At 43.3% G+C, this 15,240-nt stretch overlaps 1 protein-coding gene across 2 annotated transcripts in view; it reads left to right on the top strand.

The window, feature by feature from the left end:
* Positions 1-15,240, top strand: part of lrrk1 (leucine-rich repeat kinase 1) — a 201,959-nt gene that overhangs the window by 28,422 nt on the left and 158,297 nt on the right. The window lies entirely within an intron of this gene.

Below are 15,240 nucleotides of genomic sequence, written 5' to 3'. Positions count from 1 at the left end.
TGCCAGGGGTGGTGGTTGTGGCAGTAGATACAATAGTGGCATTTAAGGGACTTTTAGATAAGTGCATGAATATGCAAGAAACAAAAGGATTTGTCCAATGGCAGGCAGAAGGGATCAGTTTAATTTGGTGTCATGTTTGGCACCACGTCATGGGCCAAAGGGCCCATTTCTGTCCTATGTTTTATGCCTTTTCCTTAAGGCCGAAGTAGCTCAAAACTAGAAGTCATAATTAAGGTGACGGGAGAAATATTTAAAAGGGACATGAGGGCCAACCTTTTCACCAGAGGGCGGTTCGTATATGGAATGAACTGCCAGAGGAAGTGGTAGATGCAAGTCCAGTTATAACGTTTTAAAAGACATTTGGACACGTACATGACTAGAGGTTCAGGTTAGTAACTAAGGTTAAAGTAAGGTAAGTAAGTTAGTAATTAAGGTTCAGGGAGAAATGGGCCAAGGCAGCAAATGGGACTGATTCAGTTTGGGGAAACTTGGTCATTGTTAAATAAAAGCACAATATTTGCCACCCTTCAGTCTTCCGGCACCTCACCCGTGTCTATCGCTGATCCAAATCTCTGCTAGAGGCCCCACGACTTCTTTCCTAGCTTCCTAGAATGTTTTGGGATACGTTTTGATCAGTTCCTGGAAATTTATCTACCTTTGTTTTGTCAGACCTCCAGCACCACCTCTTCTGCATTGTGGACTGTTTTCAAGACATCAGTATTTATTTCCCAGAGTTCTTGATCTTCCATGTTTTTCTTCACAGTATGCAGAATATTTGTTTAGTTTCTCTCCTATCTCCTGTGGTTTGTGTTCCACAGTAATTCTCCAGTGTTGCTTTGTTCTCTGCCGTGCTCTTGCCTGCCTTTCTATTCAACTTGCTCCTATTTAACTTTCAAACCACCCTCAGCGTTTCCTCTTAACTACTACTGCTTAGGATCCCTCAATCCGCCCCCATGCTAGTTTAGAGCCTCCCAACTAGTACTAGTAGATCTCCTCGCCAAGATATTTGACACCTTCAGGTCAGGTGCAATGTATCCTTTTAGTACAGGTCACTTCTGACCCAGGAGAGATCCCAATGATCCAAAAATCTGAATCCTTGCACCTGCATCATCTCCTCAGCCACTCATTAATCTGCTCTATCTTCCTACTCCTAAAATCAGTAGCATGTGGCACCAGGACTAATCCAGAGATGACCACCCTCAACATCCTGCTTTTTAACCTCTTGCCTAACTCCCTAAATTCACTCTGCAGAACCTCATCCCTTTCTCTACCAATATGTACAATGATTTCCAGCTGTGTGCTCTCTCCTTTGGGAATTTGCTGCAACTGCTCCGAGATGACCTTGACCTTGACGCCAAAGATGCAACACACAATCCCGAAGTGTCTCTGGCTGCAGCATCATCTGTCTGTGCCCAGACTCAACAGCTTCCGATTACAATTGCTTGTTAGAACAAATGCCACTTAACAGAAGATCCAGCCACAGTGCCCAAGACCTGACTGCCATTTTATTTTCATCTAAGAGGCTACTCTTCATCCAATAGTATCCCAAATGGATTATTTGATTGAGAGGGAGAGTCACAAGAGACTACCTTGCTGTCTCTCCCGACAGTCACCCATCTACCTGACTATACCTGTGGTGTGACTATCTCTCTAAAGCTACTATCCATCACACTCTGTGCCTCCTGTATGCACCTTAGTGACTCTAAATGCCTCTCCGGCTGATCCAAACATTCTGATATGAGCTGCATCCAAGCATGCGTCCTGCATATGTAATCTCCAGAGACAGTTAACTATTACCTGATCTCCACATCTGACAAGGGGAGCATACAGACTGCCATCTTTATCCTTTTTAAAAAATAGCTAATGTAGACTTGCCTAAAACAACACAGACTTAAATCCCAGCACACTCTTGCCACTGACACTCTGTACTGGGAGAACATAATGCCTATACTTTCACGTTATAAGGCTTACAAGAATTACTAAGTACAACCTATAAAAAGTTTGCCTTTCCCTTACCCATATTTTTAGATGTTAAGTATGCCCAAAAATTAGGATTTAAATTCTTAAATTCCAACATTCAGCTTAACTCTAACGATTCCTAAATCCAACACTTAGCAACCAAAACAGCCACCACCTCAGATCCTGCATCAGGCAACAATTCTAGGCAAGCAGTCTGCCCCATCTTTCAAACAATAAACAATTTACTGTTTATAAATTAGTTCATGAATTCATTAACATTGGCACATAAAGGAAATATACTTGGGATCTCATAGTCATGTTCTGGCATTTGACTGCAAAATGGACAAATGGCATTGGGGTAAGGATCTGTAAATGAGCACAGCTGGGCAGTCCATGCTGTCACTCTGGGGCATGAAGGCATAATACCCCAGAGTGGGGAAATAGTATTGTAAGAGATAGGCAGTGTAAGGCTGCAGTGTGTTGGGAGGGGAAGCATGAGGCCTTGGTCTAAGCTAAGTAGCATGAGGCCCTAACATAAGAGGGGAGGGGCAGAGTGAGGTTCCTATTGGGAGAGTGGGCATTATGATCCCTTGCTGTGTGTGGGAATTAGCATTGGAAGGTCCCATGGGAGGGGAAGATTTGGGCAACATTAGGCCCCAGTGTCAAAAATGACCAGATTAGTTGTTTTCAGTGTTGGTTGAGGGATAAATATTGACCAGCGTATCAGACGTTTCTTCAAAATAGTGTAGCACTATTCAGATGATGGGATTGACAACATTTGGTTTATCATCTGACCTGAAATATCATTCTTAATGAGTGCAGCACCCTCTCAGTATTTTACCAGTAGTGTTAGCCCAATTTCATCTTCAAGTCTGTGGAGTAGGAGTTTAACTGAGACCGTTGTAACTCAGCTACAAACTAGACCATGACTAACACCTAAAGACTTGCAAGTAGGATACAGAAATAGTGTGTTTGGTATTGTCAGTTTGACAAGTTTGTGATAGTAACAAAAATAGAAATTGCCGGAGAAATTCAGCAGATCTGGCATCATGTACAGACAGAAAACAGTGTTAACGTTTTGGGTCTAGTGACCCTTTTCGAAGTTTGTGCTAACAGTTCTCTTTACTTGTAATTTTAATTTGGTGTTATATTATCTTATATAAGGGACACTTGATTAGTTGAGCATTCTCTCAAAAGTGAAAAGGCCAGTTTTCTTTAGTCCTGATTACATATACCATTATTCTGAAGTAACTTGGCAAAGAAGCATTCCTAGATATGCCCTAAGGTAAGGGACAGAAGGCATACGGAGAAATGTGAGGAAAAACTTCTTTTCACTCGGAGGGTGGTGGGAACCTGAACTTTCTGCCTGTAAGGGTAGTAGAGACACAAACCTGTGCAACGTTTCAGAAGTATTTAGATATGCACTTACGATACCAAGGCATGAAAGCTACGGGCCAAATGCTGGAAAATGAGATTTGAATAGTTAGTTCATTGTTTTGTGACTGGTATTGGCATGATGAACTGGCAGGCTTTTTTTCTGAGCTGTGGATCTTTGTGTTCTGCCCTTGGTACGTTTTCCTAGATTCAGCTTTCTATTAGTCTTTGATATCTTTACCATGAGTTTTAATATCCGGATTGGGGAACCTGGGATGTTCAGCAGTCTCCTCCAAGTTATTTCTACATCCATCGCTCTTCAGAATTCATTTTCTAGCCGTTTTTTTGAGGGTACTAACTCCTTTAAGCAGCTCAGTAATAAAATGCACTGCAGCAGCATAGTGGTCCTGAATGCTCCTGCCAAGGCACTCTGTCAGCAAAGGTCTAGTGGCTTACAATAATCGGCATAGTGCGGATAACATCAGTGTTAATCTTTTGAAGACTTTCTGAAGGATGTCTATGGTTGGAAACGAGTTCAACCCCTAAATTTGATCTCCCTGCGTAGTTGCTGCCAGACCTGCTGCGCATTTCCAGCAATTTCTGTTTTAGTTTCTGATTTACAGCATCCGCAGTTCTTCTGTTTTTTATTTAGCAATCCTTTGTCTGGATTTTTGATGTAGCTACTGGTTTTCCTGAGATTACAACTTTTTGTGTGAATTTGGCAGCTTATGTTCATACAAGTCGCTCTGATTTACAGCGGTTTATAAATGTGGGGAAATGACTGGATTACGATGAGGATGAACGATGTCTGACTCGGCAAATACTTTCAAAGGCGCCATACTTTCTTTGTCCTCTTCGTGGTTTGTACTACAGTACCCATCGTGCATGCCAATATGGCGCCTGCGCGCTGTAAGTTCTCAGGTGGGGAATCCGTGGGAGTGTTGCTGTGGTGCTGGATGGGAGTTGTAGTTCTAAATCAGCGGCAGCGGCCGTATGATTTGGAGAGTCGTGGATTGGAGGTTCACGTCTGTAAATGCTGGTCGTTTCCCCGTTATGGCGCCCAGAGCAGGCATAGGGCGTTTCCCGAGTGACGCCTCGGCTCTCTTGATAACCCTCCTGAGAATCCACCCCTTCGCCCAAGCCATTCTCATTCCCCCATCTCCCCCCAGGCTGAGCAGGTAATACCCAACATTCTCCAAAACGGGGTCTGGCAGACCAACTCAACGATCAAGTAACTAACTCCACAATATTAACAAATTGCCAAAAAAAATTATCAGTTATCATCTGCATCACATACTGAGTACAATTGTGAGGGAGATGCTGAAACAGAGTGAAACATTCACTTTGATTTCTCTCCACAGACCTGCTGAGCTTTTCCAACAATTTCTGTTTTTGTAACAGAGTGATTTGGGTTGTTTGTGTGCCTAAATCATTGAACTGGTCGATAGCGCGTTTGATAAGTTTATGTGGATTTATAAACTGCAGTAATAGTAACTGGATATGATAATGGGAACTGCAGATGCTGGAGAATCCAGCATAACAAAGTGTGAAGCTGCATGAACACAGCAGACCAAGCAGCATCCTGAGATGCTGCTTGGCCTGCTGTGTTCATCCAGCTTCACACTTTGTTATCTTATAATAGTAACTGGAGTCAGCTTCAGCTGTCTGTTTTACATCCAGGTCTGAATATCAAACTTTAGAAGTATGTAAAGGCATTAGCAAAAATCCAGTGAAGATGGAGGGCAATATTTTCACAAATGGCAGATAGTTTGGAGAAACTGTGGCTATTTTTGGAGGACAGTAGTTTAATGGAGGTATTAAGAGTCATGGGGGGATCTGGAAAATTCAGGTAGAAAGCATCAGGTGCGTTAGTGGAAGGACCGAGAACTAGAGGGCATTACTTTAGGAGAATTGCCAAAGCAAGGCTACAGAAGTGAGAGTATAAACACAGTAGGGGAGCTGGTGGAATTTGGATAGACAAATCAGGGCAAGACTTATACACTTAATGGTAAGGTTCTGGGAGTGTTGCTGAACAAAGGAACCTTGGAGTGCAGGCTGAAATTTCCTTAAAAGTGAGCCACGGGTAGATACAATAGTGAGGAAAGAGTTTAATATGTTTGCCTTCATTGGTCAGTGCATTGAGTATAGGAGTTGAGAGGTCATGTTGCAGCTGTACAGAACATTAGTCAGGCCACTTTTGGAATAGTGAGCGCGATTTTGAGTTCCCTTCTATAGGAAGGATATTGTGAACCTTGCAAGGGTTCAGAAAAGATTTACAAGGATGTTGGAGCGTTTGAGCTGTAGGGAGGGGCTGAATAGGCTGGTACTAATTTTGTGGAGCATCAGAGGCTGAGAAGTGAAAATCGTGAGGGCACGGATAGGTTAAATTCACAAGGCCTTTACCCTGGGGCGGGGGAGTCCAAAACTAGAGTTTAAGATGAGAGAGGAAAGATTTAATAGGGATCAAAGGGGCAACTTTTTCATGCTGTAAGTGATACATGGATGGAATGAGCTGCCAGAGGAAGTGGTGGAGAATGGTACCAATTACAACATTTAAAAGGCATCTGAAAGGGCTTATAAGTCGGAAGGATTTAAAGGGATAATAGGAACTGCAGATGCTGGAAAATCCGAGATAATAAGGTGTGGAGCTGGGTGAACACCGCAGGCCAAGCAGCATCTTAGGAGCAGGAAAGCTGATGTTTCAGGCCTAGACCATTCATCAGAAATGGGGGAGGGAAAGAGGATTCTGAAATAAATAGGGAGAGGGGGAGGCGGATTGAAGATGGATAGAGGAGAAGATAGGTGGAGAGGAGACAGACAAGTTAAAGAGGCGGGGATGGAGCCAGTAAAGGCGAGTGTAGGTGGGAAGGTAGGGAGGGGATAGGTCAGTCCAGGTAGGATGGGACAGGTCAAGGGGGCGGGATGAAATGGGGGTGCGGCTTGAGGAGGGGATAGGTGAGAGGAAGAACAGGTTAGGGAGGTGGGGATGAGATGGGCTGGTTTTGGGATGCGGTAGGGGGAGGGGAGATTTTGAAGCTTGAGAAATCCACGTTGATGCCATTGGGTTGCAGGGTTCCCAAGCAGAATATGTGTTGCTGTTCCTGCAATCTTTGGGTGGCATAGTTGTGACACTGCACGAGGCCCAGGATGGACATGTCATGTAAGGAATGGGACGGGGAGTTAAAATGGTTCGTGACTGGGAGGTGCAGTTATTTATTGTGAACTGAGCAGAGGTGTTCCGCAAAGCGGATCCCCAAGCCTCCGCTTGGTTTTCCCGTTGAGGCGGAGGCCACAATGGGTACTGCGGATGCAGATGTGCAGGTGAACCTCTGCTTGATGTGGAAAGTCTTCTTGGGGGCCTTGGATGGGGGTGAGGGAGGAATTGTGGGGGCAGGTGTAGCACTTCCTGCAGTTGCAGGAAAAAGTGCCAGGTGTGGTGGGGCTGGAGGGGACTGTGGAGCGGACAAGGGAGCCTCGTAGAGAGTCATCCCACCCAGAAAACAGACAAGGGTGGGGAGGGAAAAATGTCTTTGGTTGTGGGGTTGAGTTGTAGATGGCGGAAGTGTTGGAGGATGATGCGTTGGATACCGGTGGGGTGGTATGTGAGGATGAGGGGGATTTCCCACAATTCAGCCCTCGCACCCCGTCCCCGCAATAACGACCAAGAAAAAAAATCCCCAACCTCCGGATCCAAGACATCATCCTCCGACACCTCCGCCATCTGCAATCCGACCCCACCACCAAAGATATTTTTCCCTCCCCACCCTTGTCTGCTGTCCGGAGGGACCACTCTCTCCGTGACTCCCTTGTCCACTCCACACTCCCCTCCAGCTCTACCACACCCGGCACTTTCCCCTGCAACCGCAGGAAGTGCTACACCTGCCCCAACACCATCTCCCTCAGCCCCATTTCAGGCCCCAAGAAGACTTTCCACATCAAGCAGAGGTTCATCTGCATATCCTGTACCTGTCGTGGCCTCCTCTACATCGGGGAAACCAAGCGGAGGCTTGGGGACCGTTTAGCAAAGCACTTACACTCTGTTTGCAATAAACAACTGCACCTCCCAGTCGCGAACCATTTCAACTCCCTCTCCCGTTCCTGAGAGCACATGCCCATCCTGGGCCTCCTGCAGTGCCACAATGATGTCACCCGAAGGTTGCAGGAATAACAGTTCATATTATGCTTGGGAACCCTGCAGGCCAATGGTATCAACGTGGATTTGACAAGCTTCAAAATCTCCCATTCCCCCTACCACATCCCAAAACTAGCCCAGCTCGTCCCCGCTTCCTTAACCTGTTCTTCCCCTCACTTATCCCCTCCTCCCACCTCAAGCAGCAGCCCCATTTCCAACCTACCAACCTCGTCCCGCACCTTGCCCTGTCCATCCTCCCTGGACTGACCTATCTCCTCCCTACCTCCCCACCTATACTCACCTTTTACTGGCTCCATCCCCACCTCTTTAACTTGTCTGTCTCCTCTCCACCTATCTCCTCCTCTATCCATCTTCGATCTGTCTGTCTCCCTCTCTCTCCCCATTTATTTCAGATACCCCTTCCCTTCACCCATTTCTGATGAAGGGCCTGGGCCCGAAACGTCAGCTTTCTTGCTCCAAGCAGATGCTGCTTGGCCACAGGATTTAGAGGGACATGGGCCAAATTCTGGCAAATGCGACTCGATTAATTTGGAATATCTGATCAGCATGGACGAGTTGGACTGAGGGCTTGGTTTTCGTGCTAGACGTTTGTGATGGAGGAAGATTTAATCGTGGCTGGAAATTGGATTATTATCTGAAGAGAAATAATTTGCAGTGCTACAGAGAATATGGTGTTGGAATTAGAACTACCTGAATTGCTGTTGCAGAGAGCTGAGACAGACACAATGGGCTGAATAGAACCTGTAGCATAGTCGTAGAATGCTGATGATGCAGAACAAGACTAATTGGCCTGTTGTTTCTGTGCTGGTTTTCTTTAAGAGCAACTCAGTTTCACTCCTTCTGCCCCTTTACCTTGTAACCCTACAAATTTTCTGTACAGGTTCTTAACCAGTTCCCCTTCGAAAACCGGTTTGAATCTACCTGTACCACACTTGCAAGCAGTGCATTCGTGATTTCAATTAATTTTTATGCTTAAAAGGTCTTCCACGTTGACTAAAGCTTCTTTTACCAATCATCTTAAATAGGTGTACTTTATTTCTTGATTCTTCTGTAATTGGGTGTTGGTTCTGTCTACATTGTGTAGACTCCTTATGGTTTTGAATGCTCAACGTACTTTTCTTTAAGGAGAACAGCCACAGATTCTTCAATCTATTTATCTCATACCTGAAACCATTCCAGGATGTCTTTTCTGTTTTCATTCTTCCTAAAGTATAATCCCCAGAATTAAATACGTTTCTCTCGTTGAGTCTGATTGTATGGACCGGATTTTTGTTCCAGCTCAGGTGTGTAACCAGAGGAAATTTCAGCTCTGTGAACCCAACCTTTAAAAATGAGGTGTTGACTTATGATTTTTGTGGACTTGGCCAGGTGACCTGGAAAAAACCCAGGATGTTGGCAATTCCTTAGACTAGCTAGGTGAAAAGTCTCCCTCAGCTTCAGTACAGTGGTCAAAATTAAAAAGGTGAAAATGAAAACAAAATTTTTTTTTCTGCTCATTTCTTCTCATCTCTGCCCATCTTCAGGCCTCCTTCAAGGCACCCACTCATCTTTACCCATGTCCATGGCTCTTCATACTGTTTTTCTCCCTCTCTCAATTTACCCTACCCTCATGGGCCTTCATTGCATGCCCATTTACCCTTTAAAGCCTCTGCGTTAGCCCAACCCCAGCTATGATTTCAACCACCCATCCTGATACTCCTTCAACCCTTGATACGCAATGTCCCTGAGCCATTATGATGGCCCTTCATGCCCCATAAACCAACCCCCATTCGCCTTTCCTGCATCCTTCATGCCTCCTAACAACTCACTTCATTTAAATGCCTAATCCCTTAAATGCTTTATATCTAAAAAAATATACAAACACCTCTATTCCCAAAGCAGTTGGAACTGTCATCAGAAATCTCACCTCATAGTGCATGGTGAGTGTAATAATTTGTGACATTAGTCATGCAGCAGAAATCCTTTTATGTGAACAGGTATTAAGACTACCAGTACATTTTTTTGGAAAGTTTCTTTACAGGTTTGGCGTTGCCAATGAGTTAATTCACTTTATGGACATAAGGAAGTCAATAATTCCAAAGGGATTATTCTCTACCAAAGTTGCCTGGATCACATCCAAAGGACTACCTTACACAATCTCTCTCTCTCTCTCTCTCTCTCTCTCTCTCTCTCTCTCTCTCACCCACCCACATTCCTCATACCTCACTGATGCAAACTATGCCTTTGTCCATCCATCATTGTCCATCAAATCCCCCAATGTCATGCCCATTACCTATAGCCATGACCATTGATTCATCTGCCAACTTAATGTCTACTTCTACCCACTTCCCTCTCTCTCTTAACTTTCTATGCCAGCACGTGGGATATCAACAATTACCCAATCCACAGTGGGAGGTCGGGGAATACAGTTGTAGTATTTAAAATTATATGTTGCACACTACACTCGGTTGAAAAAAATAGTCCCATTCAAATAATATATTTTGACACTTCTTGACAGATTGACACTTATTTACACTTTTTGTTTACGTCTTGACAGTTCTTCACAAGCCTTGACAAGTTGGATAGCTCCATGGAGTTTACATACATTTATAGACGATCTTCAACATTGTTAATAACCCTAAAGGATCCTTGCCATCCTGTGTCCCCAAAAGAGGATCCCTGATACCCCCATCTCAAGTTGTCGTGGAACTATGTCTGCACAGATCTTGGAGGGAGTGACCTGGCTATGATGATCACAGCTGATAGTTATCCTGGACAAGCCCAGATTCCAGAGTAAAAACTGACTTAATGGACTGTGTGTTTTATTTCTGCAGTTTGGTCACAGTGATGGTCAGTCTCTGAACAAAACACGTGAAGCTGTCAAGTACTTCTTGTCAAAAGACGACAAATTTATTACACAAAGAAATAATAGCCTTACACAAACCTGACCATGATCTAAAAATCCTCTACAGATACTCAATCCCAACGAAACATCATTCCTGTTTTCACTTTTTAGAATTTCTTGAGCTGGAAAGTTCACTAAGTTAGCATTCGATTTTCTGCACATTCACAGATATGATTCTTCTTGTTGTTGTCTCTCCAAGACACTTATCGGCTTAGATTAATTTATTGATCTTTCTCAATGAAATCTAAGACATAAACTCAAAGCTTTGACCGTTTAAGTGCGTAAACAGCTTATTTGTTGGTATGAATCTTTCCTTCTGGCCTCTTTGGCCCACAACATCTGCACCAACTGTGATGCCATTGTAAAGTAATCTCATCTGCTTGCATGTGGTCCATATCTTTCTTTTCCCTGCCTGTTCGTGTGTTAGTCTAAATGCCTCTTACACGTTGATTGTGTATCTACCACCTCCCCTGGTAGCATGTTCCAGGCATTACCACCCTCTGTGGGGGAAAAAAAACACACACACAAACCTTTCCTTGCACATTCTTCAAACTTTCTAGCTTAAACCTATGCATTCTAGTATTTGACATCTCCACCCTAGGAAAAAGACTTGTACCAGGTCACACTCAGCCTCCAATGCGCTAATGAAAACAATCCAATTTTGCCCAATCTCTCCTTGTAATACATTCCAATCCAGGCAACAACCTAGTTAAAAATCTTTATTGCACCATCTCCAACTGTTCTGTATCTTTTCTATAGTGTAGCAAACAGAACTGCACACAGTATTCCAAATGTGGCCGAACTAAAGTTTTGTGCAACTTCAACATGACTTGCCAACTTCTGTACTCATTGGTGAATTCTGCATGGTAATGGCTTGCTTAATTCGAGTCCACTGCTAGTCAATCAGTGTCTTTCTTTCATATAGTATAAATGTTATTTTCTTGTGAAATAGCCTGATAAGTACAAGATGGAAAGATTTAACAAAATGCATCTTTCTTCAGCATAGCAAGTTTTCTCCTAATAAATGACTTAATAATATATATTGTAAACTATCATCACAATCCAAAAGAAATACACTGACAGGAGACTCACTCTCATGTCCTCACTCCAGGTTCTGGCCACCAAGAGCTCCACATTCCAATTTCGGTGGAGTCAGCTCATCAGTGAAACTTCTGTGAGAGCCTGTGTAGTCCGTTTGAACGTTGAGCTAAACAACCATGGTAGCAGTCTGAGCCTATAAGCAAAAATTAGTTTTACGTCCTTTGTTTGAGCTCCACTGCAACATTGAGACATTAGGTGATGTCTGTTGACTTATAGGGAAGCTGATAAAGTGGTGGCAGACACCACTGGTCTGACATCAAGATGTCCAGCATTTCCACATTGCAAAGATTGAGCCCCAAACTCTGTTCAGCTGGCCTTTTGTATGCTCCCTCATCTGTAAATGGAGGATCTATAGAGAATCTACAAATACACCAAATGTTTTGATGCACATGTTTTCCTGTAGTCCACTGCAACAAAGTTCCCCTCATATCCTGAATTGCAGAATCATACGACACATTCAGCCTATCATGTTTCCATCGTTATTTGAAAGAGCTGCCCAATTAGCCCTTTTCCCCATCAACCTGCAACTCCTCCCACCTTCTCAGTGTACATCCACTTCCTGTTTGAAAGCCCCCACTGAAACTGCTTCCACTACATCTCAGGGGCAATTTCCAGATCACAGACACACATCATGCCAACTACTTTCCATCTCGGACAAAGAGCAAGTATGTGAGAAACCTGTGGGCTGGGATTTGACAGTTCAGTACATCGGGCAGCTCTTACTGTATCTACTCCATCAGAAGGTTAAGCATCCTCCAAAAATCAAAGATCAAGCCCGGATATTGTATAGTTTGACTGGTAATGTGTCTATGAACTGCATGTGCCTCTTTTATCACAGAGGCAACAAGGTCAGTTTGCTATGTTAGCCCATTCACGTTATTGCCATTATTTAATAATCAAGAGATATTTTGTGGTAGGTGAAGAGTTAAATTAGTTTAAACGTATCCTTTGCAGCAACTGAAATCTGAATTGATTCCATTAATCAACATTTCAGTATTGTACAAGATTACATTTTGCTGTTCAGTAGCTGATTTCCGTTTATCTGTGTGCTATGATCATAGTGATTGGATTTTTAAAAATACGCATATTGTCTCGTGCTATGTTTTATAAAGTCACACATGTTTTTCAGAATTTCCTTTCTTTTCTGTCAGTTCCCTGGCTGATTGGTGAACTACAAGTCTTAGAGATATGCATGTGTTTTATACAATTACAGCAGAGCCTCTGTTGGTTTAGAAAGATGAATAATTAATAGGCTTGAATTACTGGCACAGAGGCTGTGGGCTGTGGACATGCTCCGAGATCCCTGAATCAAAACCTTTGCTTTTTCGGAGGAGAAATCAGAGACAATGTTTTCATATTCATGGATAAAAATGAGGAAAAAGCTGAGCTGAGATCAGCCCTGGATTATTAGTTAGTGACATCAACATCATGTCACAACATCCCCTTCAGCTACTGTCATTGTTACTATTAGTTCAAGATTACACTAATTTCAAGGTTCCTACTCCTTCCCATAATCTGTGGAATTTCCCTAAATAACGGAGGTCATGGTTTTGAATAATTGCCGAAGGAAAAACCTTGCTCACTTAAGTCAGAAGACTTCAGTTTAATATACCTATTCTGCTATGACATATTTACTCTTAGAATGTTTCTAATGCTGTTGTCCGTAGTTGCTTGCCCATAATCAGTATGCTACACTAATGCAGAAATTCTATTTGCTACAGTGAAAAGATCTAAAACATGAACAGGCTGCATTTCATTGACATTCCTAATTTAGAGTTAAATGTAGGTAAAACTCAATATTTATACATGATTATTTAAAAACCCAATAAGTAAACAAGTAATTCAGTCATGTAAACAGTTTATTATGTAATTTATTCAACAAGTTTAATAACTCTGGTTCTAATGCTATAAACCATAAGCTACATTACATGACACCCATCCGCTAATATTATAACTCCAGCCACCTGGGAGAAAAAGTGGGGAGCAAAACCAATGCCAGATCTGAGCCCAGTTACAGATGGAGATTGGGACCAGGTACTGGAGCAGACGCCTGGTGAGTGGAACCGAAGCTGGGCTCAGGTAGCTGAGATGTGTGAAGACTCCAGGAGCAGTGGTAAAGAAGCTAAAACCAGGTGTTCAAACAGCATCCAGACTTAAGAAGCAGAACAGAGATGTTGACATAGTCAAGACCGCAGATGTTGTAGTCAGAGATAAGTGTGGAGCTGGAGGAACACAGCAGGCCAGGCAACATCAGAGGAGCAGGAAAGTTAATGTTTCGGGTTGGGACCCTTCTTCAGAAATCGGCTAAATTGTGGATCAAAACTGTTCTGCTATTTTGGAGCGAATCTGTTCTGTGCTATTTGGCAGCAGAATAGTGCAGTGACAGAATGCTGCGCCCATAACCCAGAGTTCAGTGATCAAAACCATTCTCTGCTATTTGATGACAAAATCGGGATATTGATCTTGGTAGTGTTGAGACTTTTGCTGAAGATTGGCAGAATGCAAACCCTGTACAGAGTTAATAGTGTCCAAGCCTTTTCCTAGGCCAATTATTTAAAACCATGAACTCCATTATTCAGGGAAATTCTAGAGATAATTTGAAGAAGTAGGAACCTTGAAATTTGCGCTACCTAGAGCATGTAGTAACAACAGCAGTAGTTTAAGGGAATGTAGTGATGTTGATAATGCCACTAACTAATAATTGATACAGCTCAGCCTGGCCCTGTTTATTCTCACTTTGAACATTACCTTGTCTAATTTGTCTCACTTTGTCCAAATGGAAGGTACCCATATCGGCTCTAGTCTGCTGCTATGTTGTAGGTGGTGACACAATGGTATACATTCAGGAGGGAGTTCCCTTTGGAACCCAAATCATTGACTCTCGACCCCATGAAGGCTTGTGACGTCAAGTGAAATGTGGGCAAAGAAAGCTTGTGCTGATTACCAACTATCCCACCTGCCACCCAGATGATTCCGTTTTCCTCCATGTTGAACATCAGGTGGAAGACACACAGGATGGCAAAGGCACGGAATGCTGTCTTCCGAGGGATTTCAATGCCCATCAGCAAGAGTGGCTCAGGAATACCACTACAGACTGAGCTGCCTGGGATCTGAAGGAAATAGTTAGTTATTAGACTGGGCCTGCAACTGATGGGGGAACCAGTGAGAGAGAAAGATTGACTTGAGCTTGTCCTCATCATCAACCTGTTATCAATCCATCTGTCCATGACTGTCTTAGGAATGACAACTGCACAGGCCTAGTGGGCATAGACTCCCGCCTTCACTTTGGAGATGCCATACATCATCATTTATGTGGCATTCCCACTGTGCTAAAATCTAGCAATTCAAAAAAGGAAATCATTGAGTCATTGTGGTCGATTAATACCACCAGGATTGTTTTCAAATATAAAGTGTAAACTCATGGCTTGGCATATCCCACAGTTTTTCATTAACCATCAAATCAGGAGATCCTCTCTGGTTCAAAGAAGAATGCAGGAGAGAGCGTGAGGACAAGCACCAGGCATACCTAAAAATTAGATGTCAATCTACTAATATTATAACTACTTGTGTCAAACAAAGCAACAGAGAGTAAAACAATCCTGTAATCAACAGATCTGCTCTAAATTTTGCATTCCTGCCATATTCAGTCACAGTAGGTGTGGACTATCAAACACCTAATTGGGGGAAGAGGATCCCCTAATTCTCCCCAGTGGGTGAATCCAGCATGTCAATGCAAATGACTAGACTGAAGCCTTTTCTTCCGTCTTGA

The sequence above is a fragment of the Stegostoma tigrinum genome, chromosome 33 (genome assembly GCF_030684315.1).
Source record: "Stegostoma tigrinum isolate sSteTig4 chromosome 33, sSteTig4.hap1, whole genome shotgun sequence".
In the NCBI taxonomy this organism is placed as follows: domain Eukaryota; kingdom Metazoa; phylum Chordata; class Chondrichthyes; order Orectolobiformes; family Stegostomatidae; genus Stegostoma; species Stegostoma tigrinum.
This window is presented reverse-complemented; position numbering and strand designations above follow the sequence as displayed.